We start from the raw sequence: 25,000 nt of genomic DNA, 5'->3' as shown, positions 1-25,000 counted from the left end.
GCAAATCTGTATCCTAGTAAACGAAACTATATTTTCGGTCGACTGTTTTTCTTTATGCTTTGACGCATCTCCACGTTTTATAAATTTTATAAATGTTGATCTGATATGTACGTTTATTAAATTTTAATAAACTAGTTCATAGTGAACTACCAGCCGGTGTACAAACGAGGATGTTCAAAGTCCATATAATTTAAAGAAATTTTATGGAAGAGGCAACTTTCCTCGGATCATGACTAACGGGTGTACTGTCTAGATCCGTTCTGCGAATAACACGGGTGAGTTTCGCCTTTAGTTATAGAAAATTTTGAACCCAGGGTTTCTTTTTTGAACAGCTGTCTTCCCATAAAGTCTGAAGTTCAATGAAGATAGACCTTAGTCACTCCACTGGACATAGAGATGCATCTTCCTTCAGAGGGCAGATTCTTTAGGGACGTGGGGTAGCTTGTTCTTGGTAAGAAACGTTGGGTTTGGAAATAGATTCAGTTCTCCCTCCAAGAACTGGATGTGGCCTTCCTCTATAGAGAGAGCCACTATTTCACTAACTCTGGCCCCCAAAGCGAGTACAAGCAGAAAAATGACTTAAAATTGGAGGCCCTCCAAGCGCATTCCTCATTGTTCATTATTTATACACAATGAAGAATCTTACCTACTGACCATGCAAAGGGTCCTTGGAGGCGCTGAAGGGCTAAGCCTAGCATGGGCCTTTGTAGTTCATTACGAACGTCGTTAGAAAGGTCAACCTGTAAGGCATATGGTATCTGTCTTGTCAAGGCAGACTTGAACAAAAGAATTGTTTTGGCTGTTAAACCTTACCCATGAAGGTGAGTGAAGAATGATAAATAGAAATCTGTCTAGATTTCTTTTGGTTTCTTCGCCTTGACAAGGGATATCTGTTTCTTCCCTGAAGCCTCATAATGTCTTCTGGTTTCCTCCAAAAGTCTGAACTGGCTTTTAACACCGAATCTTTTTCTCATTGTTAAGGAGAGAAAATCATGAGATGTAGGTTCCGTCTTTTCTGTGATGAAGCGAAGACAGTCGACTTATGTACTCGTTGAGACAGGGATGGATCCGGTAGCGGTACGAATTTTAGTCGTAGTTCCAATGCCAGAGGGAACTACACGCTATTCGGCCACTTGTGGGCCACTATTGCTGCTTTCCCTTTGAAGGATCTCAGCTTATCGAGGACCTTCAAAAGGAGGTTGTGCGGGGGAACAGATAAATACTGAACCATCTGTTCCAGTCCAGGGACATAGCGTCCACTGCCTCCGCTAGCGGATCCTCGTATGGGGACACGTAACGATCTATTTTCCTGTTGTCTTTCATCGCAAAGAGGTCTATCTGCAGCTCTGGGACTTGACTCGAGATGAAGGAGAACGATCCTGCGTCAAGGGACTATTCTGACTTTATAGGTGTAAACCTGGATAGAGCGTCCGCTGTCACATTGCGGAACCCTTGATTATGAACTGCTGACAGGTGCCATTTCTTCTTTTCCGCCAAACGGAAGATGGCCAACATCACTTGGTTGATTTGAGGTGACCTCGACCCTTGTCGATTCAGGCATCTCGCTACCACCTCGCTGTCTAGAACCAGTCTTATGTGGGTCGAGTGGTGAGGAGAAACTTTCTTTAGTGTCAGAAGTACTGCCATGGCTTCTAGAAAGTTGATGTGAAATGACTTGAAAAGATTGGACCAAGCTCCTTGGACTCTCATCTGATGAGAGTGACCTCCCCAGCCTTCCTTTGAAGCGTCTGTGTGGATAGTTACTGACGGGGGAGGAGGCTGAAGAAGTATCGATTTCTTCAATTGCTTGGCATTAGACCACGGCTTGAGAAGCGTTCGCAGTCGAGTCGGTAGTGGTCTTAATAGATCTCTTCGCGCGTTTGATGCATATTTTCTCCAGACTCCTGTTGCATCCTTAAGCTGTGCTCTTAGCACTGGATATGTTATCGAAGCAAACTGTAGAGAGCCCAGCACTCTCTCTTGTTCGCGTCTTGATATCCGTTTGGATTTCAATAGTCTCTTGACAGATCCTGTCTTTCCTCTTCTTACCAGGAATGGAAAGTCGATGTGACTCCAAATTCGAGTGGATTCCCAACCACTGAAATTTTTGAGCTGGAGAAAGTCGAGACTTTTTGATGTTGATCCTGAATCCTAGATGTTCCAGGAACTGGATCACTATCTTAGAAGCTTGCATGCATTCTCTCCTGGATGCTGCCCACACCAGTCAGTCATCCAAGTAGGCTACTACTTGGACCCCCTTTAGGCGTAATTGATGGACTGCTGCGTTCGCGAGCTTCGTGAAAATCCTTGGGGCTATGTTTAGCCCGAAAGGCATGGCTCTGAAGGTGTAAAGTTTTCTATGTAACTTGAAGCCTAGGTAGGAGGAGAGGTGACGATTAATTGGAACGTGCCAATAAGCGTCAGACAAGTCTATAGAGACAGTATATGCCCTTCTGGGCAGTAGGGTCCTTAAGTGTTGAAGCGTGAACATTCTGAACTTTTAGTTCACTATTAACTTGTTGAGTGGCGACAAGTCTAAAATGACTCTTGAGTTTTTCTGAGTCCTTCTTTGGAACACAAAACAGCTTTCCTTGGAATTTTATGGACTTAATTTTCCGGATTACTCTTTTGTCTAAGAGTTCTCGGACATATTCTTCCAGAACGGGGGATGAGTGTTGGAAGAATTGAGGAAATTGAGGTGGAGGACTGCTCCAGCTCCAACCTAGTCCATTTTTAATTAGGCTGTGGGCCCAGGGATTGGAGGTCCAGCGATCCCTAAATAGTTGTAGTCTCCCTCCTACTGGAAGTATCTTACTTCTGCTGTTGTGGACCTGAGGCATTGCCTCTTTGACCGCGTCCTCCCCTGTATCCCTTTCCTCTTGAAGGGCGTCTAAAAGAACCTCTGGCTGTTCCTCTAGCTCTCGAACGAAAGGAAGAAGTCTGCCTTTCGAAGGTTGGGTTAAAAACTGGCGACTGTGTCGCCAATTGTTGAGGTACCAGCTGGTACGTGGTTGGAGGTTGTGCCACTATCTGAGGCACCGCAGTCACAGGAAGTTGTTGTTGGCGTTGCTGTTGGTAGGGTTTAGCCGGCCGAGAGGATGGCCTAGGCTTTTTTGTCTTCCTCTTAGGTTGGGGACCCTCATCCGGAGAAGACTTTCTCTTAAGATCTAAGCCCCACTTTTTGAGAAGGTTCCTATTCTCTGTGGCGGCCTTGTCTACTACCTCTTTAACCACTTCATTGGGAAAGAGGTCTTTACCCTAGATACGAGAGGAGATCAGTTTCCTCGGTTCGTGCCTCACCGCAGCCGAGGCGAACACGAACACTCTACAGGCTCTCCTAGCTTTAATAAAGCTATAGAGATCCTTCGTAACTGTGGCCAGATGGGTTTTGGCCACAACCATGAACATGTCCTGGTTCTTGGGGTCACTTGCCATCGTTTCTAGTGTCGTTTGCAACGACATCGATGCCGCAAGTCTTTCCTTTGTCTCTTGATCTCTACGCAAGAGAACCTCCGACAGTTTTGTAAGTGCCCCACCAAACGGGCGTTCAGCAGTATCAGCTTCCAGCTTCCCGACTGAGAAGGTAAGATGTACGTCCTTCCAGTCTTCTTGGTCCATGGGCAAGGTCAGAGATAACGGCTTGCACTCCTCCAAGGAGGGGCATGGTTTCCCTGCCTCCACCGCCTTTAAGGCTGCCTTATATCCCTTTTCCAAGAAGGGAAAGGCTCTGGTAGGAGAGGCCACAAAGGAGGGAAGCTTCTTACTCAAGGCGGGCACCTTTGAGTTAGTGAAGCCCCTCTCTTTCATCGAGCTTGCTAGTAACGTCTGAGCTTTACTATGGTAAAAAACTATGACCTCCTTCGGCTCCGTCTCCTCCTTTAAGGCTGGCTCCTTCCTAAGACAGACATAGCAGTCCGGATAAGAATCTTTGTTGGGCCAAAATTCCACTTCTTCCAGGGGAATTGCTCCTAACATTTCTGAGATCATGATCTTCCCAGTTGTCATTGGCATGTGTTCGGCATACCTCCAAGGATTGGTATCCGAGCACAAAGGAAGATCCTTCACGCTGAGCCGCTTCTGGGGCCCACGTGATGCTGCAAGTCTACGTATCTCCAGTTTCATTGCAGCTTCCTTCTCATCATTCTTCCTTTGAATTTGTTGGATCACCTCAACAATGGAAGAAAGAGTCCTTCCCAGTTCATCTGGGATAGCAGACGATGTAGAAGGAACAGGTTCTGGGTCCGGAACCGATGTAACCGACACTTCGTCGATATCTTGCTCTTCTACTTGAGGAGCCTGGAACAGCTCCTCCTCCTGACCTTCTCCTAAAAGGTCCGTCTCAGTAGAATCCGACACCTCCGACATCCTATCGTCTAATTGGATGTCTTGAAGGGCGGCCGAGACTTCAGAATCTGCCGGATTCTGGGCAGTTGGTATCTCCACCTGAGGCTGGGGGATGATTGCATCAGCCGATGCTTTAGGGAAAAGGTAGGCCCTCATCTTCTCATTTGGAAGGTAGGGTCCTGAGGTGTTTTTCTGAAAACCCCTCACCCAGGATCGTAACATTTTCCTGGCAGCATCCCTTGACTCTGTCGACTTAGGGTCGTCAAAAGCCTCGGTAATCAGGTTAGAACAAACTGTACAAACCTGAGGGTCCCAATACCGGAGATCACCTCTGGAGGCTGCGCATGCTGCGTGCCTCCTGCAAAGTTGATGTCCACAGAAGTTCTTACTACGGACATTACAGAACATACTTCCGCACTTCGGATGGTCCTCCTGTAAAGAGAAGAAAAATCCATGAGTATCAAGTGAAGGCTTTAAACTTATATTGGAACATTTAGCTTATATAGAAAAGCTATAAAAGAAAGAAGGAAAGACACATACTTGTATTTCCTACCCAGTCAATTGCTGAAACCTCCCGAGATATTAAAACTAATGTTAATTCTATTCTAGAATACCTTATGTAATTTCCTAAACGGAGATAAAGTTTTAATATACGGGATAGAAAGAATACAGAAAGAACTTACTTTCTATATATTTTACGGTCTCAACAAAAGGCTGTTATCACAAACTCTGTACAGCAGTTTCTACTAATGCAGTGTGTACTACACTACAAATATAGCAACTACTGTACATCGTATGCTGTTGTGCCAGCCAGCACACGCCGGTACGTCCCAGCATGTGCCGGCACGTGCCGGCCGGCATCTACCCCTGTATAGTTCAAAGATATACTATCTTTAACTAATAGGCGGCAGCCCACTGATTCGCGACTGTGTGCCGGCCGGCAATCATTGCCGGCCGACAGCTGAAAACACTAATACCTGGCTGCCGGCCGTTAATCGTAGTGGCCAGCAGATTCGGGCTGTGTTTCCACTGCCCATGCTCGCTGGCAGTAGCCAAGAACCAGAGAACCTACACCTGTCCGGCTGTCGGCTGTCAAGCCGGCAGCCGGGTTAGGGGTACCACACAATAGTCAGAGGAACAGTATGGATGTAAGGTTATAAGGCGGCATTGCCATACGACCTTCCATCCAGAAAGAGTGAACTTATGGAAGGGGAGAATGTAGCCTTTAGGCTTCCAAAAAATCCATAGCCTGCCGGGCTCTACCGGCAGACATGGAAGGGAGACCAAGGGAGGTCTGGGGTTCACTCTGCAAAGAACAAAGGGTCTCTGCCGGCCGACACGTAATGCCAGCCGGCAGAGAGCTGAGCCGGTCCTCCATCCTAACCTATACTAGGTATGGAAGTAGGACTGCGGACAAAAGAAAATAAAAGAAAGAGAGGTGGGGAAGGGATAAGGGTCCTGTAGACTTCGTTCTAGCAAAAGACACACTCAGCAGTTAGGGAAGCTCATCCTAACCAAGAGTTGTCTATTAGGGAGGAAGACTGGCAATACTTGCTACCCTCCTCCCAACCAGAACAAAGTTAGGTGAAGTTATTTCGCCGGGCAACAGAGAAAACTTATTCTCCAGCCTGAGAAAAACAACACAGGACAGTCTGCTAGGCCACTAGAGGAAGGAATCATCTCTTACAGAATCCTTCCGACATGGACTACAGAAGCAAAGCTTCCTGTGTCCGCCCCTAACCTAGCAAAGGAGACTCATTCTTTATGCTAGGAAGAAGCAGACCACAGACTAGAAACTCTGATGTTCTGCCCTAACCCAAAAAACCAGTCACTCTGGTTATTAGGACAGGACAGACATATCCTAGAATAGTTATACATGAATTATTATACAGATAGAACCACTAGGATTAAGCCAAAGGCTTTCAGAGGGAGAGAGGGATTGAACTTAGCCTCTGGAGGAGAAAAGAACAATCGCGGATGTGCGAAAATATACTACGGTACCTAGAATACTAGACTAGGTAAGGTGAGAATCGATTACCTAATTCACCGAAACTCTCTCGTATACAATCTTGGAAAAAAACATTCAACAATATCTTACATGTATAAAATATTTGCCTATAGCTTCAATAATAAAACACTCTGAAAAACCTATATCATGCACGAAAGTACTAGGGCCAGACGCCTAGGCTACTAAGCCTCGCGAAGGGCAAGATCGGTACCTAGACCCTTGTCGAAATCACCGAACTAAAAACTGACGGTATAATATAAGCATTCCTAGAGGAGCTAAATAGCTAGATTATTAAAGCAAAACAAACTAGGAACGTCGCTCTAGCTAATTAAATGACCCATAAATAGCAAGCGATAGCATCCAGGATGCCTCCGGTAGGCAACAGCTCTTGTTTATGTTAAAATCACTTTTGATTTAATACAAAATGACAAGAGCTTAAATTTATACATAGTAAAGATTAATACTCAACTTTCCAGAGGCAGAAGCAGCTGGAGAAGTCATCAAAATGTTGAATAAAATCCAAAATAATGAGAAAACACAAGGGAAAACACCGAGTAGTAGAGCTACACGAAAAGGAATAAAGAGGGCGCTACCGCCTTCATCAGATACACACTGGAAACGGGATAGGAGAGATGCCTTATGAGCGGCTCTCTTTTCATTCTCGTTTCAGATTCTTGTCACTGTAACCCCTCGAAGCGTTAGTACTTTTCGGGGTGAAAATAGCTATGTGACGTGTCAAGAATACGTCATCTGATATTATGCGATATCCCTGTGAGATTATTTAGGGATATTTGCTCCAGGAGTTAGAATTCTGGATACCTTAAGGTAAAATTCTCTGGGAATATCACTGTAGTCAAATATACCCTAGAAAGCTACCTATTAGGAACTTCCATCAGGACGACATGGCCTGAGCCCAAAAATATATATATGTATATATGTATATATATATATATATATATATATATATATATATATATATATGTATATATGTAGATAGATAGATATATACGTTCCTCCCAGCCTGACAAGGGACTCAACCAACTTTGGCTGGTACTGCTAGGGTGCTGCAGCCCTCCCTCCCCCGTTATCCACCACAGATGAAGCTTCATAACGCTGAATTCCCTACTGCTGCTACCTCCGCTGTCATCTAAGTAACTGGAGGAACTGCGTCAAAATCGCTCGCCATTCATTCCTATTTCTAGCACGCTCTCTAGCCTCTCTCACATCTATCCTCCTATCACCCAGAGCTTTTTCCACTCCATCCATCCACCCAAACCTTGGCCTTCCTCTTGTACTTCTCCCATCAACTCTTGTATTCATCACCTTCTTTAGCACACAGCCATTTTCCATTCTCTCAATATTGCCAAACCACCTCAACATATTCATATCCACTCTAGCTGCTAACTCATTTCTTACACCCGTTCCCACCATCACCACTTCGTTCCTAACCCTATCTACTCGAGATACACCAGCCATACTCCTTAGACACTTCATCTCAAACACATTCCATTTCTGTCTCTCCGTCACTTTCATTCCCCACAACTCCGATCCAAACATCACAGTTGGTACAATCACTTTCTCATACTTTTTACTACTCCCTTAACTGCCCCCAATACTTTGGACATCTGCTTCCACTCCACCATTTGCTTCAACAACAGACCCAACTACTCAAACTGATCCATCTCCTCAAGTAACTCTCTATTCAACATGACATTCAACTTCGCATCGCCTTCCCTTCTCGTACATCTCATAACCTTACTCTTACCCACATTAACACTCGACTTCCTTCTATCCCACACGCTTCCTAATTCTGTCAATAATCGGCCAACTGATATACCTCCCATTCATGGTCATTGTCGTCTACCAGTTTCAACCCTCGTCCAAGCACTCGAGAATTCACCACTCTCACCACTCCATCAACATACAAGTTAAACAACCACGGAGACATCACACATCCCCATCTCGGCTCCACTCTCACCAGAAACCAATTGCTCACTTCTTTTCCTATCCTAACACATGCCTTACTACCTTTGTAGAAACTTTTCACTGCTTGCAACAACCTTCCACTAAATCCATTTAAGCTCATCACATTCCACATTGCTTCCCTATCAACTCTATCATACGCTTTCCCCAAATCCATAAACGTAACATACACCTCTTTACCTTTTGCTAAATATTTTTTGCATATCTGCCTAACTGTAAACATCTGATTCATACAACCCCTACCTCTTCTAAAACCACCATGTACTTTTCAGGTTGCATTCTCTGTTTTATCCTTAATCCTATTAATCAGCACTCAACCATACACTTTTCCAAGTACAAACAACAAAGTAATACCCCTTGAATTACAACACTCATGCACATCTCCCTTACCCTTATATAGTTGTAAAATACATGCACAAACCCAACCTACTGGTACCATTGACAACACAAAACACATATTGAACAATCTTACCAACCATTCAAGTACAGTCACACCCCCTTCCTTCGACATCTCAGCTCTCACACAATCCATACCAGATGCTTTTCCTACTCTCGTTTCACTTAGTGCTCTCCTCACTTCCTCTCTTGTAATCTCTCTCTCATTCTTATCTCCCATCACCGGCAACTCAACACCTGCAACAGCAATTATATCTGCCTCCCTAATATCCTCAATATTAAGTAAACTTTCAAAATATTCTGCTCACATTTTCCTTGCCTCCTCTCCTTTTAACAACCTTCCATTTCCATCTTTCACTGTGTCTTCAATTATTGAACCAGCCTTCCTTACTCTCTTCACTTCTTTCCAAAACTACTTCTTATTCTCTTCATATGAATGGCCAAATCCCTGACCCCACCTCAGGTCAGCTGCCCTCTTTGCTTCACTTACCCTGAGCTTTACTTCCACATTTTTCTCTCTATATCTTTCATACTTCTCTACACTATTACTCTGCAGCCATTCTTCAAAAGCACACTTTTTTTCTCTTCCACTTTTACCTTCACTTCTTCATTCCACCATTCACTGCCCTTCCTCCTGCTGCCTCTATCAAACTTCTTGCCAAAAACATCACTTGTAATCCCAACAAAATTTTTTCTTTACTAACTTCCACTCCTCTTCTAAATTACCAGTTTCTCTTACTTTCACTTTGTCATATGCCATTTTCAACCTTTATTGATATTTACTTTTTACCCCCGGTTTCATTAGCTCTTCAACCCTAACTAGCTCCCTTTTACATCCACCTACACTATTCCCCTACTCTTTTGCTACAACTAATTTTCCTTCCACCAAAAAATTATCAGACATATCGTTAGACATACCCATAAACACGTGCACATCTTTCAATCTTCCAAACATTCTTTTAGTTATCAACACACAATCCATTAACGCCCTTTTTACCACTCTTTCATTTGCAACTCTTACCCATGTATACTTGTTTTTAAGTTTCTTTTTGAAAAAGCTAGAACTTCTGTTGCTCAACACACATATCTACCAGTCTCTCACTACTCTCATTTTCACCTGGTACGAAATACTTCCCAATGACACCTTCTACCTCTCCAGCGCATACTCTAGCATTCAAGTCACCCATGACAACTACACAATTCCTTCTACCCAGTCCTTCAACACACCTAGTTATTTCATTCCGGAATTCATTCCGCTCTTCTCCACTTTTCTCACAACCTGGCCCATACGCACTGACAAAAGCCCAACATTCCCTACCCAAACCTAACCCTTACCCACATTAACCTAGATGATATCTCCTTCCATTCCTCTACTTTACCTGTCATCAATTCACTCGGCAATAAAGCCACACACTCTCTTGCTCTTCCCCTTTCAATGCCAGACACTCTACCAGACATTTTACCTAACATCATTTCTCCCTTCCCTTTTATCTTTATCTCACACATGGCCAATATGTCTCATCTCTCATCTTTTACTCCATCGTACTACATCCACGCACATTTAAACACCCCAAAACTAGAGTGCGGAGAGCATTCACTCTTCCCCCAGCTTCAACTCTTTGATGATGTCTCAAAGGATTGTAAATACAGGAGAGGGAGTTCCAAGCCCAACGTCCCGTCCCTTTTAGTTGCCTCTTACGACACACAGGGATATGTAGGCGCTCTTCTAACTGTTTTTTATGCCCCTGCGGCCACAGGGGACATATATACTGTATATATGCACATATATATGCAGATATATATATATATATATATATATATATATATATATATATATATATATATATATATATATATATATATACATACATATATATATATATATATATATATATATATATATATATATATATATATATATATATATACATAGATATAGACATATATATATATATATATATATGTATATATATATATATATATATATATATATATATATATATATATATATATGATAGATAGATAGATAGATAGATATAATGAATATATATAAATATATATATTATATATATATATATATATATATATATATATATATATATATATATATATATATATATATATATATATAATATGTATATGTATATATATATATATATGTATGTGTATATATGTATATATGTATGTGTATATAAGTATATATATGTATGTATATATATATATATATATATATATATATATATATATATATATATATATGTATATATATATATATATATATATATATGTATATATATATATATGTATGTATATATATACATATATATACATATATATATATATATATATATATATATATATATATATACATACATATATACATATATATATATATATATATATATATATATGTACAGGTATGTATATATATGTATGTATATATATATATGCATGTATATATATATATATATGTATTTATATATATATATGTATATATATATATATGTATATATGTATATATGTATATATGTATATATATATATATATATATATATATATATATATATATATATATATATATATATATATATATATATATATATATGTATATATATATATATATATATATATATATATATATATATATATATGTATATATATATATATATGTATATGTATATATATGTATATATATATATATATATATATATATATATATATATATATATATATATATATATATAATGTCCAAATCCTTGTATGGAAAATATGTTTTTTATAGTGAGTTTAATGACAATAGAATTTAAGGGTTGTGTGTTTGACAGTATATTTCCATCACAGTGGAGAATTACACAAAACCCAATATTTCAGCTTGTAAATAGAGCAAGATTGCATCTTGCTTGCCGAGGGTTAGTCAGTACCATTAGAGTGATTGTTAGACAAGGTACTCACCTGATTGTATCGATTGTATACAAGTGTATTTGCAAACTTTTTTGTAATAAAGTGAAAAAACCATGTTCCATTTTCTTATTATCCGTTGACATGGGACATATTGGTGTCAGGTGTACAAATACATCTCTTTGTGTATGCAGTGAGCGAAGTTGTTTTTTAAGCGGGTAAAATAAAAGTTCGAGATGCCTAGATACACAAGGACTAACAAAGCAGAAGGAGCAGTTGGTTATAGTGATGCCAATGAAGAATATAGATGAGAAAAACAGATGCAAGACTTAGAAAATAGGTTAGATAACCTAGCCGACTTAATGAACAGATTCTTAGTTGAACGAGAATAGGAGGAGCGCTCAACCACAGCCGTGTGAAGATACGCAAAACATAGTTCGAAAATTACTAGAACTTCAAGCAAGTGATAGGCCTTTTTACGATCAATGGCCAAATGAAGGGTCTCAATCAATCAAAGTGTTTTTGAGAAACTTTGAAGTAGACACATATGGGTGGTCTGAAAGAGAAAAAGCAATTCAAGTAATTAGGTTGCTAAAAGATGCTCTGGCAATAGAGGTAATGTGTTGGCCACAAGACAGTTTAAGAAGTTATGCTGAAATAAAACGACATTTAATTGAGAAATATGCCTTACCCGATGCTAGAAAAGGGAATATAAAAGAAAATTACAAACACAAAATTCGGAATGGTGAAACTGTTCATAGTTTTGCAACTCGCATTTTTCGGGATTGTGATTCGTTTGCTACCCGGAGTGCCAGTCTCCCAGAAGGTGGAATAAAAAGCAATTGTGCGTAAACATATTCGCCGATTAGTAGATGTAGGGATGGCAATACAAAACATTCTAAACAGTTTGCCAGAAGAAAAAATTACTGAAAATAACTGCCCTGATTCCGAGAAGGTGATAGCCATGAGAGGCACTCACCAACACCCAAAGTGTGGGAGAAGGAACAACTTAGTCAGCAGGTGAGAAGAGCCTTCAGATGTTGGCAGTGTGGGGAGGAGGGGCACCAATGAGTAGTGCCCCATCTAAGGATCCTCCGCTGTTACACTTGTCAGGCCTATGGTCATCTATCTCAAGAGTGCCCAGCAAAAATCGCCAAGGGCAGGCAGGATGTGGCACACACACACCACCCCCTTCCCAACATTCGAGGAAAAGGAAACGGAGGAATGGGGGGACAAGGAAGATCAATGACACCCCCACACCCCCCGCATGACATCAGAAGCAGCAGCCAAGGCAGCAGTGAGAGTGACTACGATGGACATGGTAGAGCAGGCACTGGGACCTCCATTGGTACCCCCGACCTCACCCTCGCAGCACTAGGGACAGGAGCAGGGGCCAGCAGCATTGCAAGCGAGGTCATTGGCACGTGGCCCATATATCCTAATGGGCAGCTGGGAATGTTAGCTTTAAGGTGGGATATGTGAAATTTACATATGATTTTTTTTTCTTGTCCACCTTGGGAATTCCAGGAATCGAGTTTATATTACGGATTGATTGTATCAAAAGTAATCAAATATGCATTTTCGTGGAAAAAGATACAATAACAGTAAAAGCAAGAGGGTGCACTTTGCCAATAGAAAATCATGAGAGAGTAAGTGCTTGTGCAGGCACGGAGAGACGATTTAAGTAAGGTAACAGCTGTACCTGAAAGAGAAGTGTTGTCTTCCCAGACACTTATGAGCATATCAGTGACCCCATGTCAGCCTCTTCCGGAAGGAACCAAGGTCGTTGTTGAACTCCATGACAATTGGGCACACGTAGTCTTTGAGGGCTTGTCAGAAATAAAAGAGAACAGAGCTTGAATAACCATAGTTAATTTGTCAGATAAGAGTTGTGTTAGGGAGTGATTCTGTGTGAGTTTATGTAAAATTGCTAATAATGGGATCTTGGGAGCCACAACTCCAGCCCGCACAGACGAACGCACTCAGAACTTGATTATGCAAGCACGAAAACTGTGTCTACCAGAATATCACCCTGTAGTTAGTGACATTGTTAATAATTATTCCGATGTAATTGCAATTGGAGAGGAACCACCCAGGTTGATTGATCGATTTCCCTTTAGTATTGAAACTGGGCATGCGGAGCCGATCAGGTCAAGGCCTTATAAGGTACCCATTCATTTCCAGGGAGAGATAGAAAGGGAAATTAGTAAATTAAGGGAACAAGGGATAATCGAGGTGAGCGAATCCCCCCGGGCTTCTCCAATTGTAGCTGTTAGGGAAAAGGATGGCTCGGTAAGATTGTGTTGATTATAGGAAGTTGAATGCAGTCACTAAGGATAATACATTTCCATTGCTCTCAGTCGAAGAATTACTTGTGAAGGTACGGGATAATAAATATTTTACAACTATTGATTTAAACTCTGGATAATATCAAATACCCATTCAGGAAGACAGTAAATGTAAAACGGCATTTATAGCTAACAATCGACTATTTCAGTTTAATTTTCTTTCTTTCCGCGTTGAAAATGCTCCAAGTCATTTCTCTAGAGTAATGATGGCGGTTTTATGTCCATTAATTGGCCACAATGTTCTTGTTTATCTATACGATATCATAATTACAGGGAAAACAGGCGAACAACATCATAACAATATTTGTTAAGTTTTAGAAGCATTGCAACGTAATTGTATGAAAATGAATTTATCAAAGTGCAATTTTTTCTGTAAGCAGGTCGAATATTTAGGTCCCATTATAACACCAGTAGGTATCCAACCGTGCCCCAGTAAAGTAGAAACTATTATAGATTTCCACAAGCCATGCACCCCTAAGGAAGTAGCTGGGTTCCTTGGGCTCGCTGAGTTTTACCGTGAATTCATAAGAGGTTTGGGAGATATAGCGAGACCCTTAGATGCTTTAAAGGAACAAAAGTAATAAATTGGGGAGTGGAAGAAGAAAGGGCCTTTAGCCATTTGAAAGCAGCCTCAACTAGCAGTGACTTACTCACATATCTTAGATTTGATCACCCGTTTTTAGTGACTACAGATGCGAGTAGTTCAGCTCTTGGCGGCATAGTTTCTCAACGAGATGATAAAGGTAGAGAGTGACCCATTTTTTTTGCTTCCCAGGCATTAAAAGGGGAAGCAAAGAATTATAGTATATTCGATCGACAGGCTTTGGCTATTCTCTGGATTCTAGAGAGGCACCGGTTTTTTTTATTAGATCAGTTTATTGAGTTGCAAAGTGATCATCGCCCCTTACGAGATTTATTTTATAAAATTGACTTGACATCTAGACAAGCGAGATGGATTGAAAGATTGTTAGAGTTTAGTATAAACAGGCTTCACCATATAAAAGAAAAAGCTAACAAGGTAGCTGATGCCCTCTCTAGTGTTGCAGTAATAGGAGTAACAACTAGGGCACACAAGAGGAACGAAGAACAAAACCAAAATATTGATGACCCCCATCAAGATAGAGAATGGGATGGGAATTCAAACAAGGAGCAATCAGAAAATGAGATCCGCGACCGAGAGAGAGAGAGCGAATTAGGGATGGTGAGAGAGAGAGAGAGAGAGAGAGAGAGAGAGAGAGAGAGAGAGAGAGAGAGAGAGAGAGAGATAAGAACGGTGAAGGTGAGCATATGTGGGTGGCCAAGGACATGACCATGGGTGTCCAGAATGAGTGCCCTGATGATGCAGGTGTGATTGACTTAGGAGGTTGGGACATATAGGAAGTCCGAGAGAGACAAAAAAAAAGAGGAATGGATGGAAAGTGCGAGCAGTGATTAAAGGGGAATCGTAGAGTTATGGGTCATTTCTGAATGTGCCTCATGAGAATTTTTTTTTAATAGAGAATGATATCTTATATTGTGCTTACAAGAAGAGGAGAGGGGAATTTTGTGCTTGGGTAGTTCTTCCTTCCTCTTAAATTAATCGAGCCATCTACATTATACATGCAAGTCAGTATGCAGGGCATTTAGGGGTTGATAGAACATTAAGGTGATCACGTGAATCCTTCTTTTGGTTAGGAATGAAAAAATCTATAGAAGATTATATAAAATGTTGTCTTGCTTGTAACTGTTTCAAAGAACATAAAAACATTGTACTGGAAGCCACAAAGTGGCCTGCGATTCCTATCAAATTTTATAGGTGCATATGGATGTGGTAGGACAATTTCCTACTGGTTTAACACAACATAAGTATATATGTGTATTTGTGGATGCATTTACTTGGTACACTCATACCTACGCAATGTTGGATAAATCAGCAAATTCAATAGCCCAGGTGCTGTGCTCTTTCATTACTAGTTTTGGTTGCCCGAAAATTTTGATAAGTGATAATGGCCTCAGACTTGATGAAAATTGAACACTTTTAAGAGACCGCATATAGGCCTTCAGCTAATGGCTTAGTGGAATCGCATAATACGGAAGTAGTGCAAATTTTAGGGGCTGATGACCCCCTTCATTGGCACGCCATGCTTCCTACAGCTGAGCTAGCTTTGAACATTGCATATAATGCTTCGCTCAGGGACACGCCTTTCTTTTTAGGGTATGGAAAAGATCCTGTGGGACCATATACGGTCTTGATTAATTCGCAACAGTGTCCAAATTATTCAACTGAGCAATACCGTGTATATATTTATTAAATCTATTGAGGAGAGTAATGAACACCACTGAAAGGATTTTGAAAAGAGCTAATGAAAGACACAGCTCAAAGTATGATGGTCGGTTCAAAACCACACTGGTAAAAGTATTTGTGGGCGATCGTGTGTATTTCAAACGATTACAACCTTGGAAACAAAAACTAGAGCCAGCGTATTTGGGTCCGTACCGAGTAAAGATGGTTAAATCTTAAACCGTTGTAATACAAAGCATTATTAATGTCGCAGTGTCTGAACATCATCAGGCACACATACATGTGGTACCGGGAGAGGTAGTTTTCAAAAGTGTCAGAGTGTACCTCCTTACTCCTGCATATGTGATATTCCTAGAGTTGAGTAGAGTTTTTTTTTTCTTTGCTGTTGCTTTTGTTTGAACAGACCTCATTTCTTTTTTTGACTTGTTTTAAATAAACTTGATGATAACAATGTGTTCTTATGTTGGTGCTTAATGTATACGTAACGTGTTGTGGTAATTTTGCTGAGTATAGCCATACGTATGACATACTGCTGAGTGAATTTAAAAACAAACAGAGAGAGGTTAAATTATCAGTTAAAATCCATCAGGCGGATGCTGTATTATTCCTGTATTTTTATGATTCCTAGTTGCTGGGGATGGGACGGTTCCCGATGGGCTAGTGGCTGCGGGATTAAAGTTCAGACATGAGGAAAGGCAGTGTTAGAGAATCTATAGATGTGAATACCTTATACTTAAAGTTATAAGAGAAGGGCGAGAAGATGAATGATTTTCTCCGGAAAACGGCTAGTGGCCACCGATTGATAGTTACAAGTGCAAGTGTAGTAGTGATTTTAAAAATGACGAAATGCTGGTGAGTTGTGATGCAAAATTGTGCCGTGACTCAGACATGTAAAATCGAGGGATGAAGGAATATCCATTCCTACCCCTGTCCCGCCCAAAATGCCCGTAATGCCCACAAACAGAGGTAGGTTATTGATGAGGTTGTGTAATACTGATATTGTTGTTTTTTTTTTCCACTTTGGGTATTCTGTATTTTAGTTGCAGAGGTCATAAGGAAAAGTGAGTCAAATTATTTTATATTATATCGTGTAAAAGTTTACATGCATTATTTCTCTTTTTAATTTTTTTGTGGAAGATGTGTTTTTTTTGGGGTGATTCATATGTATATATTTTATGCTGCATTTCTGACTAGTAAGTACCATGCCTATTCCATAGACTAGAGAGGGCGAGTGCGCACCTCCTCCCGGAGTGAGGAGCTTGATTAGGGGTGGAGTAATGTCCTAACCTTTGTATGCAAAATATATGATTTATATAGTGAGTATAGTAACCCTAGAATCATAAGGTGATGTGTTTGACAGTATATTTCCATCAGAGTGGAGAATTCCACAAAACTTAACAATTCAGCATGTTGATAGAGCAAGATTGCATCTTGCTTGCCGAGGGTTAGTCAGTACCATTAGAGCGATCGTTAGACAAGGTACTCACTCACCTGAGACTATCGGCTGTGTACAAGTTTATTGACAAACTTTTTGTATTAAAGTGAAAAAAGCCCCATGTTCCGATGTCTCATTATCCGTTGACATAGGACATATATATATATATATATATATATATATATATATATATATATATATACATATATATATATATATATATATATATATATATATATATATATATAGTATATATATATATATATATATATATATATATATATATATATATATATATATATATATATATATATATATATATATATATATATATATATATACATATATATATATATATATATATATATATATGTATATATACATGTATATATATATATATATATATATATATATATATATATATATATATATATATATATATATATGTATATATACATATATATATTATATATATATATATATATAATGTATATATACATATATATATGTATATATATATATATATACATATATATATATAGATATATATATACATATATATATACATATATATAATATATATATATATATATATATATATATATATATATATATATATATATATATATATATATATATATATGTATATATATACATATATATATATGTATATGTATATGTATATGTATATATATATATATATATATATATATATTTATATATACTGTATATATATATATATATATATATATATATATATATATGCCCCCCTGTGGCCGCGGGGGCATAAAAACAATTAGAATAGCGCCAACGTTATCCCTGCCTGTCGTAAAAGGCGACTAAAAGGGACGGGACGTGGGGGCTGGGAACCCCCTCTCCTGTATAAAAATCCTACGAGGCATCAACAAAGAGATGGAGCTGGGGGGAGAGTAACTGCTCTCCGCACTCTAGTTTTGGGGTATCTGAATGTGTGTGGATGTAGTACGATAGAAAGTAAAAGATGTGAGATTGGAAGTATGTTTAGAAGTAGAAGGATGGATGTATTGGCCTTGTGTGAGACAAAGATGAAAGGAAAGGGTGAAGTGATGTTTGGTGAAATGTCTGGTAGAGTGTCTGGGATTGAAAGGGGAAGAGCGAGAGAGGGTGTGGCTTTATTGCTGAGTGAATGGATGATAGGTAAGGTAGTGGAATGGAAGGAGATATCATCTAGGTTAATGTGGGTAAGGGTTAGGTTGGGTAGGGAATGTTGGGCGTTTGTCAGTGCGTATGGGCCAGGTAGTGAGAAAAGTGAAGAAGAGCGGAAGGAGTTCTGGAATGAATTAACTAGGTGTGTAGAAGGACAGGGTAGAAGGAATTATGTAGTTGTCATGGGTGACTTAAATGCTAGATTGGGCGCTGGAGAGGTAGAAGGTGTCATTGGGAAGTATGGCGTACCAGGTGAAAATGAGAGTGGTGAGAGACTGGTAGATATGTGTGTTGAGCAAGAGATGGTGATAAGTAATAGCTTTTTCAAAAAGAAAGAAAAAATAAGTATACATGGGTAAGAATGGCAAATGGAAGAGTAGTAGATAGGGCATTAATGGATTATGTGTTGATAATTAAAAGAATGTTTGGAAGATTGAAAGACGTGCACGTGTTAAGGGGTATGACTAACGGTATGTCTGATCATTTTTTGGTGGAAGGAAAATTAGTTGTAGCAAAAGAATGGGGGAATAGAGTAGGTGGATGTAAAAGGGAGGTAGTGAGGGTTGAAGAGCTAATAAAACCGGGGGTAAAAAGTAAATATCAAGAAAGGTTGAAAATGATATATGACGAAGTGAAAGTAAGAGAAACTGGCAATTTAGAGGAGGAGTGGAAGTTAGTAAAAGAAAATTTTGTTGGGATTGCAAGTGATGTGTGTGGAAAGAAGGTTGTTGGAGGCAGCATGAGGAAGGGCAGTGAATGGTGGAATGAAGGAGTGAAGGTAAAAGTGGAAGAGAAAAAGAGGGCTTTTGAAGAATGGTTGCAGAGTAATAGTATAGAGAAGTATGAAAAATATAGAGAGAAAAATGTGGAAGTAAAGCGCAAGTTACGTGAGGCAAAGAGGGCAGCTGACCTGAGGTGGGGTCAGGGATTGGGTCAGTCATATGAAGAGAATAAGAAGTAGTTTTGGAAAGAAGTGAAGAGATTAAGGAAGGCTGGCGCAAGAATTGAAGAGACAGTGAAAGATGGAAATGGAAGGTTGTTAAAAGGAGAGGAGGCAAGGAAAAGGTGGGCGGAATATTTTGAAAGTTTACTGAATGTTGAGGATAATAGGGAGGCAGATATAATTGCTGTTGCAGGTGTTGAGTTGCTGGTGATGGGAGATGAGAATGAGAGAGAGATTACAATAGAGGAAGTGAGGAGAGCACTAGATGAAACGAGAGTAGGAAAAGCATCTGGTATGGATGGTGTGAAAGCTGAGATGTTGAAGGAAGGGGGTGTGACTGTACTTGAATGGTTGGTGAGATTGTTTAATATGTGTTTTGTGTTGTCAACGGTACCAGTAGATTGGGTTTGTGCATGTATTGTACCACTATATAAGGGTAAGGGAGATGTGCATGAGTGTTGTAATTCAAGAGGTATTAGTTTGTTGAGTGTAGTTGGAAGGAAAAGTGTATGGTAGAGTAATGATTAATAGGATTATGGATAAAACAGAGAATGCAATCTTGGAAGTACAGGGTGGTTTTAGAAGAGGTAGTGGTTGTATGAATCAGATTTTTACAGTTAGGCAGATATGCGAGAAATATTTAGCAAAAGGTAAGGAGGTGTATGTTGCGTTTATGGATCTGGAGAAAGCATATGATAGAGTTGATAGGGAAGCAATGTGGAATGTGATGAGGTTATATGGAGTTGGTGGAAGGTTGTTGCAAGCAGTGAAAAGTTTCTACAAAGGTAGTAAAGCATGTCTTAGAATAGGAAATGAAGTGAGTGATTGGTTTCCGGTGAGAGTGGGGCTGAGACAGAGATGTGTGATGTCACCGTGGTTGTTTAACTTGTATGTTGATGGAGTGGTGAGAGAGGTGAATGCTCGAGTGCTTGGACGAGGATTAAAACTGGTAGACGACAATGACCATGAATGGGAAGTAAATCAGTTGTTGTTTGCGGATGATACTGTACTGGTAGCAAACACAGAAGAGAAGCTTGACCGACTATTGACAGAATTTGGAAGGGTGTGTGAGAGAAGGAAGTTGAGAGTTAATGTGGGTAAGAATAAGGTTTTGAGATGTACGAGAAGGGAAGGTGGTGCAAGGTATAATGTCATGTTGAATGGAGAGTTACTTGAGGAGGTGGATCAGTTTAAGTACTTAGGGTCTGTTGTTGCAGCAAATGGTGGAGTGGAAGCAGATATACGTCAGAGAGTGAATGAAGGTTGCAAAGTGTTGGGGGTAGTTAAGGGAGTAGTAAAAATAGAGGGTTGGGCATGAATGTAAAGAGAGTTTTATATGAGAAAGTGATTGTAGCAACTGTGATGTATGGATCGGAGTTGTGGGGAATGAAAGTGATGGAGAGACAGAAATTGAATGTGTTTGAGATGAAGTGTCTAAGGAGTATGGCTGGTGTATCTCGAGTAGATAGGGTTAGGAACGAAGTGGTGATGGTGGGAACGGGTGTAAGAAATGAGTTAGCGGCTAGAGTGGATATGAATGTGTTGAGGTGGTTTGGCCATGTTGAGAGAATGGAAAATGGCTGTCTGCTAAAGAAGGTGATGAATGCAAGAGTTGATGGGAGAAGTACAAGAGGAAGGCCAAGGTTTGGGTGGATGGATGGTGTGAAGAAAGCTCTGGGTGATAGGATGATAGATGTGAGAGAGGCAAGAGAGCGTGCTAGAAATAGGAATGAATGGCGAGCGATTGTGACGCAGTTCCGGTAGGCCCTGCTGCTTCCTCTGGTGCCTTAGATGACCGCGGAGGTAGCAGCAGTTGGGGATTCAGCATTATGAAGCTTCATCTGTGGTGGATAATGTGGGAGGTTGGGCTGTGGCACCCTAGCAGTACCAGCTGAACTCGGTTGAGTCCCTGGTTAGGCTGGAGGAACGTAGAGAGTAGAGGTTCCCTTTTTTGTCTGTTCCATTTGTTGATGTCGGCTACCCCCTAAAATTGGGGGAAGTGCCTTTGGTATATGTATATATATATATATATATATATATATATATATATACATATATATATATATATATATATATATATATACATATATATATATATATATATATATATATACATATATATATATATATATATATATATATACATATATATATATATATATATATATATATATATATATACATCTAATATATATATATATATATATATATATACATCTATATATATATATATATATATATATACATCTAATATATATATATATATATATATATATATATATCTATATATATATATATAAATATATATATATATATATATATATATATATATATATATATATATATATATATATATATATATATATATATATATATATATATATATATATATATATATATATTATATATATATATATATATATATATATATATATATATATATATATATATATATATATATATATATATATATATATATATATATATATATATATATATATATATATTTATATATATTATGTATATATATCTATTGATGATTGAGAAAGGGTTGTTATTTCTTCTTTATTAATCCAAACTTTAGTTATAGTATAAAAAATGGTGAAATCAGTTTAAGTCGTGTTTTATTTTAATGCTTGTGTCGGAATTGGTATCTCGTGTTTTCTCGATATTACGGGTTTCTATGTGAGCTTAGTGCATTTTTCGGTTGTTGAAATCTGGAGTCCCATAATGAAGAAACATCCATTTGACGACATTTTCCGTGGGGAAGGGGCAGAGGGGGCTGTGCAATAATGCCCTTTTCTCGTGTTTTCTCGACATTACGAATTTCTTTGTGAACTTTGTGATTTTTGGGTGGTTGGAATCTGTAGTCCCATAACGAAAAAGCACCATTTGCCGCCATTTACAGTGGGGGGGGGGGGGGGGAAAGGGGGGGTTGCACGATAAAAATGCCCTTTACGCGTGTTGCTCGTTATGTTTCTTTCTTTTTTTTTCTTTTTTTTTGTGAATTTAGTCCCTTTTTGGGGTGTTTGGAATTCGAGGTAAAATAGCTCAAAACCGGTCTTTTTGCGATGTTCTAGAGCATCAGAAACGTTCAAAACCTATAATTACATTATGTTCCGATTTTTTTTGGCGAATACACTATTGTTTTAATGCAAAAATTTACCAATAAGGATATACAATATAAATCTAATCCTTAGTTGGTAAATAGTAATTGATTGTTTATTTTGCTCTTTTGTAATGATTTGAACAACTTTGTTTATGTTTGTGTGTGTTTCCAACATATTCATATGATTGAGAAAACTATATATGGTGATGTATCTCCAAAATATTACGGTATAAAGTACCCAGAGAATGTATTCAATAAAATAACACTTTTCATATAAAAAAATAAATATTTGTTATAGAAATTATCTATTGCTCGTGTCGCGCTTGACTTTTTCAGGAAGTTCAAAAGATTCTTTGGTAAATAGTTTATATTTTATCATTTCCTGCAGAGGTTGGAAATATTTACTTTATTTCGTTATAAATATTCTCATTTACATTATATCCCAGGGTTACATGAATTATCTCATCATCATCAAAATCACCATCTCTTCCTACGCCTATTGGTGCAAGAGGCCAGTCGTCTCTATCTTCACGCTTCATAACCCTCATTTGTTTTTTATCCGGGGATACACTAAAATAGTTTCTACTTTCTTTACATCCTATTGATGCAAAATTTATTTGTTACTTCCTTAACATGTAGGATTTGAGTATAGCAGCTGACAATATAAAGTTTTATTAATGCTTCCATAAGGGTTATTCACAGTAATATTTTCATCTAACCTTTTTTCTAGCTGTTTGTTTTATCAATCTCTTGTTTTATTTTCTAAACATTATAGAAGAATTTATCGTTTTAAATCATTGTTACAATAATTGAGACTCTTTTTTTCTAAATTTTGATAACCAATAATTCACCGTCACTAATACTGTATAGAATACATGATTTCCTTTTGACTTTACATCAAACGCTTCTGAAAATGAATATTTAAAGACGAGTGATTTCATTGCTTAGATACCATCCATTCTCCAGCCTCCAATTATTACCATCGTCATCGTCATCGTCATGGTCATCGTCATTATTATTATTATTATTATTATTATTATTATTATTATTATTATTATTATTATTATTTACTATTTAATAATATTTAATAATATTTATTAATATTTAATGATATTTGACGTTTGATATTTAATATTTGATATTTGATATTTAATATTTAATATTGTATATTTTATATTTGATATTTAACATTTGTTATTTAATATTATCTTTTATTATCATCTTTTATTGTAATAATTTAGTATTTTTATTATTTTGATTATTATTCTTATTATTATTATTATTATTATTATTATTATTATTATTATTATTATTATTATTACCCAAGCTAAATTCCTAGTTAGAAAACCAGGAAGCTATAAGCCCAAGGCCTCCTAGAGGGGAAAATAGACCAGTGAGGAAAGGAAATGAGGAAATAAATAAACTATATGAGAAGTGATGAAAAATTTTAATAAAATGTCTTAAGAACAGTTACAATATTAAAAAAAGATCTTTATATATCATATATAAACTATAAAAAAGAGGCTGATGTTAACCTGCTCAACATAAACATTTCCTGCAAGTTTGAACTTTCTTTAGCAACTGTGATAAAATGGAGTATGTCATTTAATAGTGATAAAGGGATGGTGATGATCAAGACAATAAGGACTTATAATAGAGATAAAATTAGTGATGATAGTGACAATTGTGGAAAAAAAATACGTTACTGTGTGTTTAATTTGACAGGAATTTGTTAACTACTGGATTATAGGAGACTGAATCGACCAGTAGTAATTTATATGTAATTAACCTGTTAAAAGTAATCACATGATTGATAATAAAAACCTTTCAGAATATGTTGCCCTAAAATACCATCTTCTATTGATTTTGAATTTTATAAAACCATTATTTTTGTACAACGATTTTCTTTTTTTTTTCTTTTTTTAAACCAGCAACAAGTATATCCCATATAGACCAAAAACAGCTCAAATATATTGTTTTAGTGAATCAAGTCATTATATATAATAAAAAATCGGGTAAATATTAAAAGGGTAAGAAAAAAAAATTTGCAATTAATTTCATTCTTTATTG

The 25,000-nt window shown here is 38.0% G+C and overlaps 1 protein-coding gene and 1 long non-coding RNA gene across 2 annotated transcripts in view; one reads left to right on the top strand and one right to left on the bottom strand.

Moving 5' to 3' along the window:
- LOC137658614 (uncharacterized) overlaps positions 1–25,000 on the top strand; it is a 279,626-nt gene that overhangs the window by 85,015 nt on the left and 169,611 nt on the right. The window lies entirely within an intron of this gene.
- Positions 24,975–25,000, bottom strand: part of LOC137658610 (uncharacterized) — a 10,674-nt gene continuing 10,648 nt past the window's right edge. Inside the window, exon 4 of the mRNA XM_068393539.1 lies at positions 24,975–25,000. This exon is cut by the window's right edge and continues 1,757 nt beyond it. The gene's annotated coding sequence lies outside the window, so the exon portion shown is untranslated.

Source organism: Palaemon carinicauda, chromosome 19, assembly GCF_036898095.1.
Source record: "Palaemon carinicauda isolate YSFRI2023 chromosome 19, ASM3689809v2, whole genome shotgun sequence".
NCBI lineage: Eukaryota > Metazoa > Arthropoda > Malacostraca > Decapoda > Palaemonidae > Palaemon > Palaemon carinicauda.
This window is presented reverse-complemented; position numbering and strand designations above follow the sequence as displayed.